We start from the raw sequence: 20,270 nt of genomic DNA on the forward strand, positions 1-20,270 counted from the left end.
GCCGTCAACTCAGGGTCCGACTCGGCCGTTGCCACTCTCCCAGAGGGAGGCAGTACAGCCGAATCTTCATCCTCCGAGGACTGGAACTCCCCCTCCGATGCTGCGATCGACATCTGCTCGTCCGCGGGCGCTCCGAAAGAGATGACTGGGCGCCCATGGGCGGGACCAGCGATCTCTTCCGGTGGCGCCACCGGCAGCGGTGCTTGTGAGGGTTCAGGGACCTGCGTAGGAACACTAGGCGGGTTTGTCCTGAACGTAATCCTCAAGTCACCCCGGTCATCCGTCGAAGTAGGTCTATCCTGTTTAGGGATAGCTCTAGATCGAGGTATGGGGAGGGGGACTCCGCCTTCCCGAAGGTAGGTGAGTCTTGACCTAAGCACCGCAATAGTCATGTTCCCGCAGTGAGAACACGAGCTATTCACAAACGCTGCCTCAGCGTGCTGTAAGCCCAGGCACGTGATGCAGTGAGTGTGGCCGTCAGCGGGCGAGAGGGAACGACCGCATCCAGAAACGCACGGGTGGAATGACATCTTGAAAAAGACGCAGTGTCACACCCGTGTTGCTCTTTTTGTGAGGAAACGCTCTTTTAAGAGAGTGCTGAAGCACCCAGGGAAACCGCGGCAACACACAGGGAATAGTGCAGCCTGTGTTTGCACTCAATTTGGGAAACGCCCACCGAAACCAACAGGTTTGCTGTGATAACAGCAGTTGTTTCACTTGCAGCTTTGAGTTCGCGGTCCCGCTGGAAAGCGCTGTCACACCAACACACACGATTCCTCTTCTCTGTATTCTTGTAGAGTTCTTCGCTGAATAATCAGGAAGCAGTCTGTAGACTTCAAACGCCGGTTAGGCTCCGAAGTGAATGACGTCAGTGCGATGCTCTCGCTTCCTGTTTATACCCGCGGCGCGGGGCGGAGCGCGAGATGCAAATCTCGCACGCCAATTGTTCATTGGCCTGTTCTTAAGTTCTCGAAGCTGATAGGGGCTCTCTGAAGTGATCCCAATTCGTCGGTTATTACCGACGTACGTCGTAGTGACCGACTGAAAGGGAAATATATATATATATATATATATATATATATATATATATATATATATATATATATATATATATATATATATATATATATATATATATATATATATATATTTTTTTTTTTTTTTTATGGCTGTACAAGAAGTCTATATTTGACCTACTGAAAAAATTTTTTTTTCCAAAGGTCAAAAAGTCACTCATTGACTTTCCTTCAGGTTCCAAAAAGTAGCTAAAAGGTCTACAAAGGGTTTGATTTTTTTTTTTACATATTATGGCTGTACAAGAAGTCCATATTTGACCTACTGAACAATTTTTTTTTCCAAAGGTCAAAAAGTCACTCATTGACTTTCCTTCTGGTTCCAATAAGTAGCTAAAAGGTCTACAAAAGGTTTGAATTTTATTTTTTATTTTTATTTTACATATTATGGCTGTACAAAGTCCATATTTGACCTACTGAACACATTTTTTTTCCAAAGGTCAAAAAGTCACTCATTGACTTTCCTTCTGGTTCCATTAAGTAGCTAAAAGGTCTACAAAAGGTTAAATTTTTTTTTTTTTTTTTTTTTTTTTTACATATTATGGCTGTACAAAGTCCATATTTGACCTACTGAACAAATTTTTGTCCCAAAGGTCAAAAAGTCACTCATTGACTTCCCTTCTGATTCCAATAAGTAGCTTACAGGTCTAAAAAAGGTTTGAATTTTTTTTACATATTATGGCTGTACAAGAAGTCCATATTTGACCTACTGAACAATTTTTTTTTCCAAAGGTCAAAAAGTCACTCATGGACTTTCCTTCTGGTTCCAATGAGTAGCTAAAAGGTCTACAAAAGGTTACATTTTTTTTTTTTTTTTTTTTTTTACATATTATGGCTGTACAAAGTCCATATTTGACCTACTGAACAAATTTTTTTTCCAAAGGTCAAAAAGTCACTCATTGACTTTCCTTCTGGTTCCGATAAGTAGCTAAAAGGTCTACAAAAGGTTTGAATTTTTTTTGTATTTATTTTTTATATATATATTATGGCTGTATAAGAAGTCCATATTTGACCTACTGAACAATTTTTTTTTCCAAAGGTCAAAAAGTCACTCATTGACTTTCCTTCTGATTCCAATAAGTAGCTTACAGGTCTAAAAAAGGTTTGAATTTTTTTTTTTTTTTTTTTTTTTTTTACATATTATGGCTGTACAAGAAGTCCATATTTGACCTACTGAACACATTTTTTTTCCAAAGGTCAAAAAGTCACTCATTGACTTTCCTTCTGGTTCCAATTCGTAGCTAAAAGGTCTACAAAAGGTTTGAATTTTATTTTTTATTTTTATTTTACATATTATGGCTGTACAAAGTCCATATTTGACCTACTGAACACATTTTTTTTCCAAAGGTCAAAAAGTCACTCATTGACTTTCCTTCTGGTTCCATTAAGTAGCTAAAAGGTCTACAAAAGGTTAAATTTTTTTTTATTTATTTTTTTTTACATATTATGGCTGTACAAAGTCCATATTTGACCTACTGAACAAATTTTTGTCCCAAAGGTCAAAAATTCACTCATTGACTTTCCTTCTGGTTCCAATAAGTAGCTAAAAGGTCTACAAAAGGTTTGAATTTTTATATATATATATATATATATATATATATATATATATATATATATATATATATATATATATATATATATATATATATATATATATATATATATATATATATATATATATATATATATATATATATATATATATATATATATATATATATTTTATGGCAGTACAAGAAGTCTATATTTGACCTACTGAAAATTTTTTTTTTTCCAAAGGTCAAAAAGTCACTCATTGACTTTCCCTCAGGTTCCAAAAAGTAGCTAAAAGGTCTACAAAGGGTTTGAATTTTTTTTTTTTTACATATTATGGCTGTACAAGAAGTCCATATTTGACCTACTGAACAATTTTTTTTTCCAAAGGTCAAAAAGTCACTCATTGACTTTCCTTCTGGTTCCAATTTGTAGCTAAAAGGTCTACAAAAGGTTTGATTTTTATTTTATTTTATTTTTTTACATATTATGGCTGTACAAAGTCCATATTTGACCTACTGAACACATTTTTTTTCCAAAGGTCAAAAAGTCACTCATTGACTTTCCTTCTGGTTCCAATAAGTAGCTAAAAGGTCTACAAAAGGTTTGAATTTTATTTATTTATTTATTTTTACATATTATGGCTGTACAAAGTCCATATTTGACCTACTGAACACATTTTTTTTCCAAAGGTCAAAAAGTCACTCATTGACTTTCCCTCTGGTTCCAATAAGTAGCTAAAAGGTCTCCAAAAGGTTTGAATTTTTTATATATATATATATATATATATATATATATATATATATATATATATATATATATATATATATATATATATATATATATATATATATATATATATATATATATATATATATATATATATATATATATATATATATATATATATATATATATATATATATATATATATATATATATATATATATATATATATATATATATATATATATATATATATATATATATATATATATATATATATATATATATATATATATATATATATATATATATATATATATATATATATATATATATATATTATGACTGTACAAGAAGTCTATATTTGACCTACTGAACAATTTTTTTTTCCAAAGGTCAAAAAGTCACTCATAGACTTTCCTTCTGGTTCCAATAAGTAGCTAAAATGTCTACAAAAGGTTTGAATTTTTTTTGTATTTATTTTTTATATATATATTATGGCTGTATAAGAAGTCCATATTTGACCTACTGAACAATTTTTTTTTCCAAAGGTCAAAAAGTCACTCATTGACTTTCCTTCTGATTCCAATAAGTAGCTTACAGGTCTAAAAAAGGTTTGAATTTTTTTTTTTTTTTTTTTTTTTTACATATTATGGCTGTACAAGAAGTCCATATTTGACCTACTGAACAATTTTTTTTTCCAAAGGTCAAAAAGTCACTCATTGACTTTCCTTCTGGTTCCAATTTGTAGCTAAAAAATCTACAAAAGGTTTGATTTTTATTTTATTTTATTTTTTTACATATTATGGCTGTACAAAGTCCATATTTGACCTACTGAACACATTTTTTTTCCAAAGGTCAAAAAGTCACTCATTGACTTTCCTTCAGGTTCCAAAAAGTAGCTAAAAGGTCTACAAAGGGTTTGAATTTTTTTTTTACATATTATGGCTGTACAAGAAGTCCATATTTGACATACTGAACAATTTTTTTTTCCAAAGGTCAAAAAGTCACTCATTGACTTTCCTTCTGGTTCCAATAAGTAGCTAAAAGGTCTACAAAAGGTTTGAATTTTATTTTTTATTTTTATTTTACATATTATGGCTGTACAAAGTCCATATTTGACCTACTGAACACATTTTTTTTCCAAAGGTCAAAAAGTCACTCATTGACTTTCCTTCTGGTTCCATTAAGTAGCTAAAAGGTCTACAAAAGGTTAAATTTTTTTTTTTTATTTTTTTTTTACATATTATGGCTGTACAAAGTCCATATTTGACCTACTGAAAAAAATTTTGTCCCAAAGGTCAAAAAGTCACTCATTGACTTCCCTTCTGATTCCAATAAGTAGCTTACAGGTCTAAAAAAGGTTTGAATTTTTTTTACATATTATGGCGGTACAAGAAGTTCATATTTGACCTACTGAACAATTTTTTTTTCCAAAGGTCAAAAAGTCACTCATTGACTTTCCGTCTGGATCCAATAAGTAGCTAAAAGGTCTACAAAAGGTTTGATTTTTATTTTATTTTATTTTTTTACATATTATGGGTGTACAAGAAGTCCATATTTGACCTACTGAACAATTTTTTTTTCCAAAGGTCAAAAAGTCACTCATTGACTTTCCTTCTGGTTCGAATAAGTAGCTAAAAGGTCTACAAAAGGTTTGAATTTTTTTTTATATATATATATATATATATATATATATATATATATATATATATATATATATATATATATATATATATATATATTATGACTGTACAAGAAGTCTATATTTGACCTACTGAAAAAAATTTTTTTTCCAAAGGTCAAAAAGTCACTCATTGACTTTCCTTCAGGTTCCAATAAGTAGCTAAAAGGTCTACAAAAGGTTTGAATTTTTTTATATATATATATATATATTTATATATATATATATATATATATATATATATATATATATATATATATATATATATATATATATATATATATATATATATATATATATATATATATATATATATATATTATGACTGTACAAGAAGTCTATATTTGACCTACTGAAAACATTTTTTTTTCCAAAGGTCAAAAAGTCACTCATTGACTTTCCTTCAGGTTCCAAAAAGTAGCTAAAAGGTCTACAAAGGGTTTGAATTTTTTTTTTTACATATTAAGATTGTACAAGAAGTCTGTACAATCTTAATATTTGTATTAAGTCTGTACAAGAAGTCCATATTTGACCTATTGAACAATTTTTTTTTCCAAAGGTCAAAATGTCACTCATTGACTTCCCTTCTGATTCCAATAAGTAGCTTACAGGTCTACAAAAGGTTTGAATTTTTTTTGTATTTATTTTTTATATATATATTATGGCTGTATAAGAAGTCCATATTTGACCTACTGAACAATTTTTTTTTCCAAAGGTCAAAAAGTCACTCATAGACTTTCCTTCTGATTCCAATAAGTAGCTTACAGGTCTAAAAAAGGTTTGAATTTTTTTTTTTTTTTTACATATTATGGCTGTACAAGAAGTCCATTTTTGACCTACTGAACAATTTTTTTTTCCAAAGTTCAAAAAGTCACTCATTGACTTTCCTTCTGGTTTAAATAAGTAGCTAAAAGGTCTACAAAAGGTTAAATTTTTTTTTTTTTTTTTTACATATTATGGCTGTACAAAGTCCATATTTGACCTACTGAACACATTTTTTTTCCAAAGGTCAAAAAATCACTCATTGACTTTCCTTCTGGTTCCAATAAGTAGCTAAAAGGTCTACAAAAGGTTTGAATTTTTTTACAAAATTTTTTTTTACATATTATGGCTGTACAAGAAGTCCACATTTGACCTATTGAACAATTTTTTTTCCAAAGGTCAAAAAGTCACTCATTGACTTTCCTTCTGGTTCCAATAAGTAGCTAAAAGGTCTACAAAAGGTTTGAATTGTTTTAATATTTTTTTTTATATATATATTATGGCTGTAAAGGAAGTCGATATTTGACCTACTGAACAACTTTTTTTTTCCAAAGGTCAAAAAGTCACTCATGGACTTTCCTTCTGGTTCCAATAAGTAGCTAAAAGGTCTACAAAAGGTTTGAATTTTTTTTTTTTTTTTTTTTTTTTTTTACATATTATGGCTGTACAAAGTCCATATTTAACCTACTGAACAATTTTTTTTTTCCAAAGGTCAAAAAGTCACTCATTGACTTTCCTTCTGGTTCCAATAAGTAGCTAAAAGGTCTACAAAAGGTTTGATTTTTATTTTATTTTTATTTTTTTACATATTATGGCTGTACAAGAAGTCCATATTTGACCTAGTGAACAATTTTTTTTTCCAAAGGTCAAAAAGTCACTCATTGACTTTCCTTCTGGTTCCAAGAAGTAGCTAAAAGGTCTACAAAAGGTTAAAAAAAAATTGTTTTTCTTTTACATATTATGGCTGTACAAAGTCCATATTTGACCTACTGAACACATTTTTTTTCCAAAGGTCAAAAAGTCACTCATTGACTTTCCTTCTGGTTCCAATAAGTAGCATACAGGTCTAAAAAAGGTTTGAATTCTTTTTTTTTTTTTTTTTTTTTTTACATATTATGGCTGTACAAAGTCCATATTTGACCTACTGAACACATTTTTTTTCCAAAGGTCAAAAAGTCACTCATTGACTTTCCTTCTGGTTCCAATAAGTAGCATACAGGTCTACAAAAGGTTTGATTTTTATTTTATTTTATTTTTTTACATATTATGGCTGTACAAAGTCCATATTTGACCTACTGAACACATTTTTTTTCCAAAGGTCGAAAAGTCACTCATTGACTTTCCTTCTGGTTCCAATAAGTAGCTAAAAGGTCTACAAAAGGTTTGAATTTTTTATTTTATTTTTTTTTTTACATATTATGGCTGTACAAAGTCCATATTTGACCTACTGAACAATTTTTTTTTCCAAAGGTCAAAAAGTCACTCATTGACTTTCCTTCTGGTTCCAATAAGTAGCTAAAAGGTCTACAAAAGGTTTGAATTTTATATATATATATATATATATATATATATATATATATATATATATATATATATATATATATTATGACTGTACAAGAAGTCTATATTTGACCTACTGAACAATTTTTTTTTCCAAAGGTCAAAAAGTCACTCATAGACTTTCCTTCTGGTTCCAATAAGTAGCTAAAAGGTCTACAAAAGGTTTGAATTTTTTTTGTATTTATTTTTTATATATATATTATGGCTGTATAAGAAGTCCATATTTGACCTACTGAACAATTTTTTTTTCCAAAGGTCAAAAAGTCACTCATTGACTTTCCTTCTGATTCCAAAAAGTAGCTTACAGGTCTAAAAAAGGTTTGAATTTTTTTTTTTTTTTTTTTACATATTATGGCTGTACAAGAAGTCCATATTTGACCTAGTGAACAATTTTTTTTTCCAAAGTTCAAAAAGTCACTCATTGACTTTCCTTCTGGCTTAAATAAGTAGCTAAAAGGTCTACAAAAGGTTAAAATTTTTTTTTTTTTTTTTTTTTTTTACATATTATGGCTGTACAAAGTCCATATTTGACCTACTGAACACATTTTTTTTCCAAAGGTCAAAAAGTCACTCATTGACTTGCCCTCAGGTTCCAAAAAGTAGCTAAAAGGTCTACAAAGGGTTTGAATTTTTTTTTTTACATATTATGGCTGTACAAGAAGTCCATATTTGACCTACTGAACAATTTTTTTTTCCAAAGGTCAAAAAGTCACTCATTGACTTTCCTTCTGGTTCCAATAAGTAGCTAAAAGGTCTACAAAAGGTTTGAATTTTATTTTTTATTTTTATTTTACATATTATGGCTGTACAAAGTCCATATTTGACCTACTGAACACATTTTTTTTCCAAAGGTCAAAAAGTCACTCATTGACTTTCCTTCTGGTTCCATTAAGTAGCTAAAAGGTCTACAAAAGGTTAAATTTTTTTTTTTTTTTTTTTTTTACATTTTATGGCTGTACAAAGTCCATATTTGACCTACTGAACAAATTTTTGTCCCAAAGGTCAAAAAGTCACTCATTGACTTCCCTTCTGATTCCAATAAGTAGCTTACAGGTCTAAAAAAGGTTTGAATTTTTTTTACATATTATGGCTGTACAAGAAGTCCATATTTGACCTACTGAACAATTTTTTTTTCCAAAGGTCAAAAAGTCACTCATGGACTTTCCTTCTGGTTCCAATGAGTAGCTAAAAGGTCTACAAAAGGTTACATTTTTTTTTTTTTTTTTTTTTTTACATATTATGGCTGTACAAAGTCCATATTTGACCTACTGAACAAATTTTTGTCCCAAAGGTCAAAAAGTCACTCATTGACTTCCCTTCTGATTCCAATAAGTAGCTTACAGGTCTAAAAAAGGTTTGAATTTTTTTTACATATTATGGCTGTACAAGAAGTTCATATTTGACCTACTGAACAATTTTTTTTTCCAAAGGTCAAAAAGTCACTCATTGACTTTCCTTCTGGTTCCGATAAGTAGCTAAAAGGTCTACAAAAGGTTTGAATTTTTTTTGTATTTATTTTTTATATATATATTATGGCTGTATAAGAAGTCCATATTTGACCTACTGAACAATTTTTTTTTCCAAAGGTCAAAAAGTCACTCATTGACTTTCCTTCTGATTCCAATAAGTAGCTTACAGGTCTAAAAAAGGTTTGAATTTTTTTTTTTTTTTTTTTTTTTTACATATTATGGCTGTACAAGAAGTCCATATTTGACCTACTGAACACATTTTTTTTCCAAAGGTCAAAAAGTCACTCATTGACTTTCCTTCTGGTTCCAATACGTAGCTAAAAGGTCTACAAAAGGTTTGAATTTTATTTTTTATTTTTATTTTACATATTATGGCTGTACAAAGTCCATATTTGACCTACTGAACACATTTTTTTTTTCCAAAGGTCAAAAAGTCACTCATTGACTTTCCTTCTGGTTCCATTAAGTAGCTAAAAGGTCTACAAAAGGTTAAATTTTTTTTTATTTATTTTTTTTTACATATTATGGCTGTACAAAGTCCATATTTGACCTACTGAACAAATTTTTGTCCCAAAGGTCAAAAATTCACTCATTGACTTTCCTTCTGGTTCCAATAAGTAGCTAAAAGGTCTACAAAAGGTTTGAATTTTTATATATATATATATATATATATATATATATATATATATATATATATATATATATATATATATATATATATATATATATATATATATATATATATATATATATATATATATATATATATATATATATTTTATGGCAGTACAAGAAGTCTATATTTGACCTACTGAAAAATTTTTTTTTTCCAAAGGTCAAAAAGTCACTCATTGACTTGCCCTCAGGTTCCAAAAAGTAGCTAAAAGGTCTACAAAGGGTTTGAATTTTTTTTTTTTTTTTTTTTTTTACATATTATGGCTGTACAAGAAGTCCATATTTGACCTACTGAACATTTTTTTTTTCCAAAGGTCAAAAAGTCACTCATTGACTTTCCTTCTGGTTCCAATAAGTAGCTAAAAGGTCTACAAAAGGTTAAAAAAAATTTTTTTTCTTTTACATATTATGGCTGTACAAAGTCCATATTTGACCTACTGAACAAATTTTTTTTCCAAAGGTCAAAATGTCACTCATTGACTTCCCTTCTGGTTCCAATAAGTAGCTAAAAGGTCTACAAAAGGTTTGAATTTTTTTAATATTTTTTGTTATATATATTATGGCTGTACAAGAAGTCGATATTTGACCTACTGAACAATTTTTTTTTCCAAAGGTCAAAAAGTCACTCATAGACTTTCCTTCTGGTTCCAATAAGTAGCTAAAAGGTCTACAAAAGGTTTGAATTTTTTTTGTATTTATTTTTTATATATATATTATGGCTGTATAAGAAGTCCATATTTGACCTACTGAAAAATTTTTTTTTTCCAAAGGTCAAAAAGTCACACATTGACTTTCCCTCAGGTTCCAAAAAGTAGCTAAAAGGTCTACAAAGGGTTTGAATTTTTTTTTTTTTACATATTATGGCTGTACAAGAAGTCCATATTTGACCTACTGAACAATTTTTTTTTCCAAAGGTCAAAAAGTCACTCATTGACTTTCCTTCTGGTTCCAATTTGTAGCTAAAAGGTCTACAAAAGGTTTGATTTTTATTTTATTTTATTTTTTTACATATTATGGCTGTACAAAGTCCATATTTGACCTACTGAACACATTTTTTTTCCAAAGGTCAAAAAGTCACTCATTGACTTTCCTTCTGGTTCCAATAAGTAGCTAAAAAGTCTACAAAAGGTTTGAATTTTATTTATTTATTTATTTTTACATATTATGGCTGTACAAAGTCCATATTTGACCTACTGAACACATTTTTTTTCCAAAGGTCAAAAAGTCACTCATTGACTTTCCTTCTGGTTCCAATAAGTAGCTAAAAAGTCTACAAAAGGTTTGAATTTTATTTATTTATTTATTTTTACATATTATGGCTGTACAAAGTCCATATTTGACCTACTGAACACATTTTTTTTCCAAAGGTCAAAAAGTCACTCATTGACTTTCCCTCTGGTTCCAATAAGTAGCTAAAAGGTCTACAAAAGGTTTGAATTTTTTATATATATATATATATATATATATATATATATATATATATATATATATATATATATATATATATATATATATATACATATATATATATACATATATATATATATATATATATATATATATATATATATATATATATATATATATATATATATATATATATATATATATATATATATATATATATATATATATATATATATATATATATATATATATATATATTATGACTGTACAAGAAGTCTATATTTGACCTACTGAACAATTTTTTTTTCCAAAGGTCAAAAAGTCACTCATAGACTTTCCTTCTGGTTCCAATAAGTAGCTAAAATGTCTACAAAAGGTTTGAATTTTTTTTGTATTTATTTTTTATATATATATTATGGCTGTATAAGAAGTCCATATTTGACCTACTGAACAATTTTTTTTTCCAAAGGTCAAAAAGTCACTCATTGACTTTCCTTCTGATTCCAATAAGTAGCTTACAGGTCTAAAAAAGGTTTGAATTTTTTTTTTTTTTTTTTTTTTTACATATTATGGCTGTACAAGAAGTCCATATTTGACCTACTGAACAATTTTTTTTTCCAAAGGTCAAAAAGTCACTCATTGACTTTCCTTCTGGTTCCAATTTGTAGCTAAAAAATCTACAAAAGGTTTGATTTTTATTTTATTTTATTTTTTTACATATTATGGCTGTACAAAGTCCATATTTGACCTACTGAACACATTTTTTTTCCAAAGGTCAAAAAGTCACTCATTGACTTTCCTTCTGGTTTCAATAAGTAGCTAAAAGGTCTACAAAAGGTTTGAATTTTTTATTTTTATTTTTTTTTTACATATTATGGCTGTACAAAGTCCATATTTGACCTACTGAACACATTTTTTTTCCAAAGGTCAAAAAGTCACTCATTGACTTTCCTTCTGGTTCCAATAAGTAGCTAAAAGGTCTACAAAAGGTTTGAATTTTTTATATATATATATATATATATATATATATATATATATATATATATATATATATATATATATATATATATATATATATATATATATATATATATATATATATATATATATATATATATATATATATATATATATATATATATATATATATATGGCTGTACAAGAAGTCTATATTTGACCTACTGAAATTTTTTTTTTTTCCAAAGGTCAAAAAGTCACTCATTGACTTTCCTTCAGGTTCCAAAAAGTAGCTAAAAGGTCTACAAAGGGTTTGAATTTTTTTTACATATTATGGCGGTACAAGAAGTTCATATTTGACCTACTGAACAATTTTTTTTTCCAAAGGTCAAAAAGTCACTCATTGACTTTCCGTCTGGATCCAATAAGTAGCTAAAAGGTCTACAAAAGGTTTGATTTTTATTTTATTTTATTTTTTTACATATTATGGGTGTACAAGAAGTCCATATTTGACCTACTGAACAATTTTTTTTTCCAAAGGTCAAAAAGACTTTTATATATATATATATATATATATATATATATATATATATATATATATATATATATATATATATATATATATATATATATATATATATATATATATATATATATATATATATATATATATATATATTATGACTGTACAAGAAGTCTATATTTGACCTACTGAACAATTTTTTTTTCCAAAGGTCAAAAAGTCACTCATAGACTTTCCTTCTGGTTCCAATAAGTAGCTAAAAGGTCTACAAAGGGTTTGAATTTTTTTTTTTACATATTATGGCTGTACAAGAAGTCCATATTTGACCTACTGAACAATTTTTTTTTCCAAAGGTCAAAAAGTCACTCATTGACTTTCCTTCTGGTTCCAATAAGTAGCTAAAAGGTCTACAAAAGGTTTGAATTTTATTTTTTATTTTTATTTTACATATTATGGCTGTACAAAGTCCATATTTGACCTACTGAACACATTTTTTTTCCAAAGGTCAAAAAGTCACTCATTGACTTTCCTTCTGGTTCCATTAAGTAGCTAAAAGGTCTACAAAAGGTTAAATTTTTTTTTTTTTTTTTTTTTTTTTTACATATTATGGCTGTACAAAGTCCATATTTGACCTACTGAACAATTTTTTTTTCCAAAGGTCAAAAAGTCACTCATGGACTTTCCTTCTGGTTCCAATGAGTAGCTAAAAGGTCTACAAAAGGTTACATTTTTTTTTTTTTTTTTTTTTTTTTACATATTATGGCTGTACAAAGTCCATATTTGACCTACTGAACAAATTTTTGTCCCAAAGGTCAAAAAGTCACTCATTGACTTCCCTTCTGATTCCAATAAGTAGCTTACAGGTCTAAAAAAGGTTTGAATTTTTTTTACATATTATGGCTGTACAAGAAGTTCATATTTGACCTACTGAACAATTTTTTTTTCCAAAGGTCAAAAAGTCACTCATTGACTTTCCTTCTGGTTCCGATAAGTAGCTAAAAGGTCTACAAAAGGTTTGAATTTTTTTTGTATTTATTTTTTATATATATATTATGGCTGTATAAGAAGTCCATATTTGACCTACTGAACAATTTTTTTTTCCAAAGGTCAAAAAGTCACTCATTGACTTTCCTTCTGATTCCAATAAGTAGCTTACAGGTCTAAAAAAGGTTTGAATTTTTTTTTTTTTTTTTTTTTTTTACATATTATGGCTGTACAAGAAGTCCATATTTGACCTACTGAACACATTTTTTTTCCAAAGGTCAAAAAGTCACTCATTGACTTTCCTTCTGGTTCCAATACGTAGCTAAAAGGTCTACAAAAGGTTTGAATTTTATTTTTTATTTTTATTTTACATATTATGGCTGTACAAAGTCCATATTTGACCTACTGAACACATTTTTTTTCCAAAGGTCAAAAAGTCACTCATTGACTTTCCTTCTGGTTCCATTAAGTAGCTAAAAGGTCTACAAAAGGTTAAATTTTTTTTTTTTTTTTTTTTTTTACATATTATGGCTGTACAAAGTCCATATTTGACCTACTGAACAAATTTTTGTCCCAAAGGTCAAAAATTCACTCATTGACTTTCCTTCTGGTTCCAATAAGTAGCTAAAAGGTCTACAAAAGGTTTGAATTTTTATATATATATATATATATATATATATATATATATATATATATATATATATATATATATATATATATATATATATATATTTTATGGCAGTACAAGAAGTCTATATTTGACCTACTGAAAAAATTTTTTTTTCCAAAGGTCAAAAAGTCACTCATTGACTTGCCCTCAGGTTCCAAAAAGTAGCTAAAAGGTCTACAAAGGGTTTGAATTTTTTTTTTTTTTTTTTTTTTACATATTATGGCTGTACAAGAAGTCCATATTTGACCTACTGAACATTTTTTTTTTCCAAAGGTCAAAAAGTCACTCATTGACTTTCCTTCTGGTTCCAATAAGTAGCTAAAAGGTCTACAAAAGGTTAAAAAAAATTTTTTTTCTTTTACATATTATGGCTGTACAAAGTCCATATTTGACCTACTGAACAAATTTTTTTTCCAAAGGTCAAAATGTCACTCATTGACTTCCCTTCTGGTTCCAATAAGTAGCTAAAAGGTCTACAAAAGGTTTGAATTTTTTTAATATTTTTTGTTATATATATTATGGCTGTACAAGAAGTCGATATTTGACCTACTGAACAATTTTTTTTTCCAAAGGTCAAAAAGTCACTCATAGACTTTCCTTCTGGTTCCAATAAGTAGCTAAAAGGTCTACAAAAGGTTTGAATTTTTTTTGTATTTATTTTTTATATATATATTATGGCTGTATAAGAAGTCCATATTTGACCTACTGAAAAAATTTTTTTTCCAAAGGTCAAAAAGTCACACATTGACTTTCCCTCAGGTTCCAAAAAGTAGCTAAAAGGTCTACAAAGGGTTTGAATTTTTTTTTTTTTACATATTATGGCTGTACAAGAAGTCCATATTTGACCTACTGAACAATTTTTTTTTCCAAAGGTCAAAAAGTCACTCATTGACTTTCCTTCTGGTTCCAATTTGTAGCTAAAAGGTCTACAAAAGGTTTGATTTTTATTTTATTTTATTTTTTTACATATTATGGCTGTACAAAGTCCATATTTGACCTACTGAACACATTTTTTTTCCAAAGGTCAAAAAGTCACTCATTGACTTTCCTTCTGGTTCCAATAAGTAGCTAAAAGGTCTACAAAAGGTTTGAATTTTATTTATTTATTTATTTTTACATATTATGGCTGTACAAAGTCCATATTTGACCTACTGAACACATTTTTTTTCCAAAGGTCAAAAAGTCAATCATTGACTTTCCCTCTGGTTCCAATAAGTAGCTAAAAGGTCTACAAAAGGTTTGAATATTTTATATATATATATATATATATATATATATATATATAATATATATATATATATATATATATATATATATATATATATATATATATATATATATATATATATATATATATATATATATATATATATATATATACATATATATATATATATATATATATATACATATATATATATATATATATATATATATATATATATATATATATATATATATATATATATATATATATATATATATATATATATATATATATATATATATATATATATATATATATATATATATATATATATATATATATATATATATATATATATATATATATATATTATGACTGTACAAGAAGTCTATATTTGACCTACTGAACAATTTTTTTTTCCAAAGGTCAAAAAGTCACTCATAGACTTTCCTTCTGGTTCCAATAAGTAGCTAAAATGTCTACAAAAGGTTTGAATTTTTTTTGTATTTATTTTTTATATATATATTATGGCTGTATAAGAAGTCCATATTTGACCTACTGAACAATTTTTTTTTCCAAAGGTCAAAAAGTCACTCATTGACTTTCCTTCTGATTCCAATAAGTAGCTTACAGGTCTAAAAAAGGTTTGAATTTTTTTTTTTTTTTTTTTTTTTACATATTATGGCTGTACAAGAAGTCCATATTTGACCTACTGAACAATTTTTTTTTCCAAAGGTCAAAAAGTCACTCATTGACTTTCCTTCTGGTTCCAATTTGTAGCTAAAAAATCTACAAAAGGTTTGATTTTTATTTTATTTTATTTTTTTACATATTATGGCTGTACAAAGTCCATATTTGACCTACTGAACACATTTTTTTTCCAAAGGTCAAAAAGTCACTCATTGACTTTCCTTCTGGTTCCAATAAGTAGCTAAAAGGTCTACAAAAGGTTTGAATTTTTTATTTTTATTTTTTTTTTACATATTATGGCTGTACAAAGTCCATATTTGACCTACTGAACACATTTTTTTTCCAAAGGTCAAAAAGTCACTCATTGACTTTCCTTCTGGTTCCAATAAGTAGCTAAAAGGTCTACAAAAGGTTTGAATTTTTTATATATATATATATATATATATATATATATATATATATATATATATATATATATATATATATATATATATATATATATATATATATATATATATATATATATATATATATATATATATATATATATATATATATATATATATATATTATGGCTGTACAAGAAGTCTATATTTGACCTACTGAAATTTTTTTTTTTTCCAAAGGTCAAAAAGTCACTCATTGACTTTCCTTCAGGTTCCAAAAAGTAGCTAAAAGGTCTACAAAGGGTTTGAATTTTTTTTTTACATATTATGGCTGTACAAGAAGTCCATATTTGACATACTGAACAATTTTTTTTTCCAAAGGTCAAAAAGTCACTCATTGACTTTCCTTCTGGTTCCAATAAGTAGCTAAAAGGTCTACAAAAGGTTTGAATTTTATTTTTTATTTTTATTTTACATATTATGGCTGTACAAAGTCCATATTTGACCTACTGAACACATTTTTTTTCCAAAGGTCAAAAAGTCACTCATTGACTTTCCTTCTGGTTCCATTAAGTAGCTAAAAGGTCTACAAAAGGTTAAATTTTTTTTTTTTTTTTTTTTTACATATTATGGCTGTACAAAGTCCATATTTGACCTACTGAAAAAAATTTTGTCCCAAAGGTCAAAAAGTCACTCATTGACTTCCCTTCTGATTCCAATAAGTAGCTTACAGGTCTAAAAAAGGTTTGAATTTTTTTTACATATTATGGCGGTACAAGAAGTTCATATTTGACCTACTGAACAATTTTTTTTTCCAAAGGTCAAAAAGTCACTCATTGACTTTCCGTCTGGATCCAATAAGTAGCTAAAAGGTCTACAAAAGGTTTGATTTTTATTTTATTTTATTTTTTTACATATTATGGGTGTACAAGAAGTCCATATTTGACCTACTGAACAATTTTTTTTTCCAAAGGTCAAAAAGTCACTCATTGACTTTCCTTCTGGTTCGAATAAGTAGCTAAAAGGTCTACAAAAGGTTTGAATTTTTTTTTATATATATATATATATATATATATATATATATATATATATATATATATATATATATATATATATATATATATATATATATATATATTATGACTGTACAAGAAGTCTATATTTGACCTACTGAAAACATTTTTTTTTCCAAAGGTCAAAAAGTCACTCATTGACTTTCCTTCAGGTTCCAAAAAGTAGCTAAAAGGTCTACAAAGGGTTTGAATTTTTTTTTTTTACATATTAAGATTGTACAAGAAGTCTGTACAATCTTAATATTTGTATTAAGTCTGTACAAGAAGTCCATATTTGACCTATTGAACAATTTTTTTTTCCAAAGGTCAAAATGTCACTCATTGACTTCCCTTCTGATTCCAATAAGTAGCTTACAGGTCTACAAAAGGTTTGAATTTTTTTTGTATTTATTTTTTATATATATATTATGGCTGTATAAGAAGTCCATATTTGACCTACTGAACAATTTTTTTTTCCAAAGGTCAAAAAGTCACTCATAGACTTTCCTTCTGATTCCAATAAGTAGCTTACAGGTCTAAAAAAGGTTTGAATTTTTTTTTTTTTATACATATTATGGCTGTACAAGAAGTCCATTTTTGACCTACTGAACAATTTTTTTTTCCAAAGTTCAAAAAGTCACTCATTGACTTTCCTTCTGGTTTAAATAAGTAGCTAAAAGGTCTACAAAAGGTTAAATTTTTTTTTTTTTTTTTTACATATTATGGCTGTACAAAGTCCATATTTGACCTACTGAACACATTTTTTTTCCAAAGGTCAAAAAATCACTCATTGACTTTCCTTCTGGTTCCAATAAGTAGCTAAAAGGTCTACAAAAGGTTTGATTTTTTTTACAAAATTTTTTTTTACATATTATGGCTGTACAAGAAGTCCACATTTGACCTACTGAACAATTTTTTTTTCCAAAGGTCAAAAAGTCACTCATTGACTTTCCTTCTGGTTCCGATAAGTAGCTAAAAGGTCTACAAAAGGTTTGAATTTTTTTTGTATTTATTTTTTATATATATATTATGGCTGTATAAGAAGTCCATATTTGACCTACTGAACAATTTTTTTTTCCAAAGGTCAAAAAGTCACTCATTGACTTTCCTTCTGATTCCAATAAGTAGCTTACAGGTCTAAAAAAGGTTTGAATTTTTTTTTTTTTTTTTTTTTTTTTACATATTATGGCTGTACAAGAAGTCCATATTTGACCTACTGAACACATTTTTTTTCCAAAGGTCAAAAAGTCACTCATTGACTTTCCTTCTGGTTCCAATACGTAGCTAAAAGGTCTACAAAAGGTTTGAATTTTATTTTTTATTTTTATTTTACATATTATGGCTGTACAAAGTCCATATTTGACCTACTGAACACATTTTTTTTCCAAAGGTCAAAAAGTCACTCATTGACTTTCCTTCTGGTTCCATTAAGTAGCTAAAAGGTCTACAAAAGGTTAAATTTTTTTTTTTTTTTTTTTTTTTTACATATTATGGCTGTACAAAGTCCATATTTGACCTACTGAACAAATTTTTGTCCCAAAGGTCAAAAATTCACTCATTGACTTTCCTTCTGGTTCCAATAAGTAGCTAAAAGGTCTACAAAAGGTTTGAATTTTTATATATATATATATATATATATATATATATATATATATATATATATATATATATATATATATATATATATATATATATATATATATATATATATATATATATATATATATATATATATATATATATATATATATATATATATATATATATATATATATATATATATATATATATATATATATATATATATATATATATATTTTATGGCAGTACAAGAAGTCTATATTTGACCTACTGAAAATTTTTTTTTTTCCAAAGGTCAAAAAGTCACTCATTGACTTGCCCTCAGGTTCCAAAAAGTAGCTAAAAGGTCTACAAAGGGTTTGAATTTTTTTTTTTTTTTTTTTTTTTACATATTATGGCTGTACAAGAAGTCCATATTTGACCTACTGAACATTTTTTTTTTCCAAAGGTCAAAAAGTCACTCATTGACTTTCCTTCTGGTTCCAATAAGTAGCTAAAAGGTCTACAAAAGGTTAAAAAAAATTTTTTTTCTTTTACATATTATGGCTGTACAAAGTCCATATTTGACCTACTGAACAAATTTTTTTTCCAAAGGTCAAAATGTCACTCATTGACTTCCCTTCTGGTTCCAATAAGTAGCTAAAAGGTCTACAAAAGGTTTGAATTTTTTTAATATTTTTTGTTATATATATTATGGCTGTACAAGAAGTCGATATTTGACCTACTGAACAATTTTTTTTTCCAAAGGTCAAAAAGTCACTCATAGACTTTCCTTCTGGTTCCAATAAGTAGCTAAAAGGTCTACAAAAGGTTTGAATTTTTTTTGTATTTATTTTTTATATATATATTATGGCTGTATAAGAAGTCCATATTTGACCTACTGAAAAAAAATTTTTTTCCAAAGGTCAAAAAGTCACACATTGACTTTCCCTCAGGTTCCAAAAAGTAGCTAAAAGGTCTACAAAGGGTTTGAATTTTTTTTTTTTTACATATTATGGCTGTACAAGAAGTCCATATTTGACCTACTGAACAATTTTTTTTTCCAAAGGTCAAAAAGTCACTCATTGACTTTCCTTCTGGTTCCAATTTGTAGCTAAAAGGTCTACAAAAGGTTTGATTTTTATTTTATTTTATTTTTTTACATATTATGGCTGTACAAAGTCCATATTTGACCTACTGAACACATTTTTTTTCCAAAGGTCAAAAAGTCACTCATTGACTTTCCTTCTGGTTCCAATAAGTAGCTAAAAGGTCTACAAAAGGTTTGAATTTTATTTATTTATTTATTTTTACATATTATGGCTGTACAAAGTCCATATTTGACCTACTGA

Source organism: Gobio gobio (genome assembly GCF_949357685.1).
Source record: "Gobio gobio genome assembly, chromosome: 11".
Taxonomy (NCBI): domain Eukaryota; kingdom Metazoa; phylum Chordata; class Actinopteri; order Cypriniformes; family Gobionidae; genus Gobio; species Gobio gobio.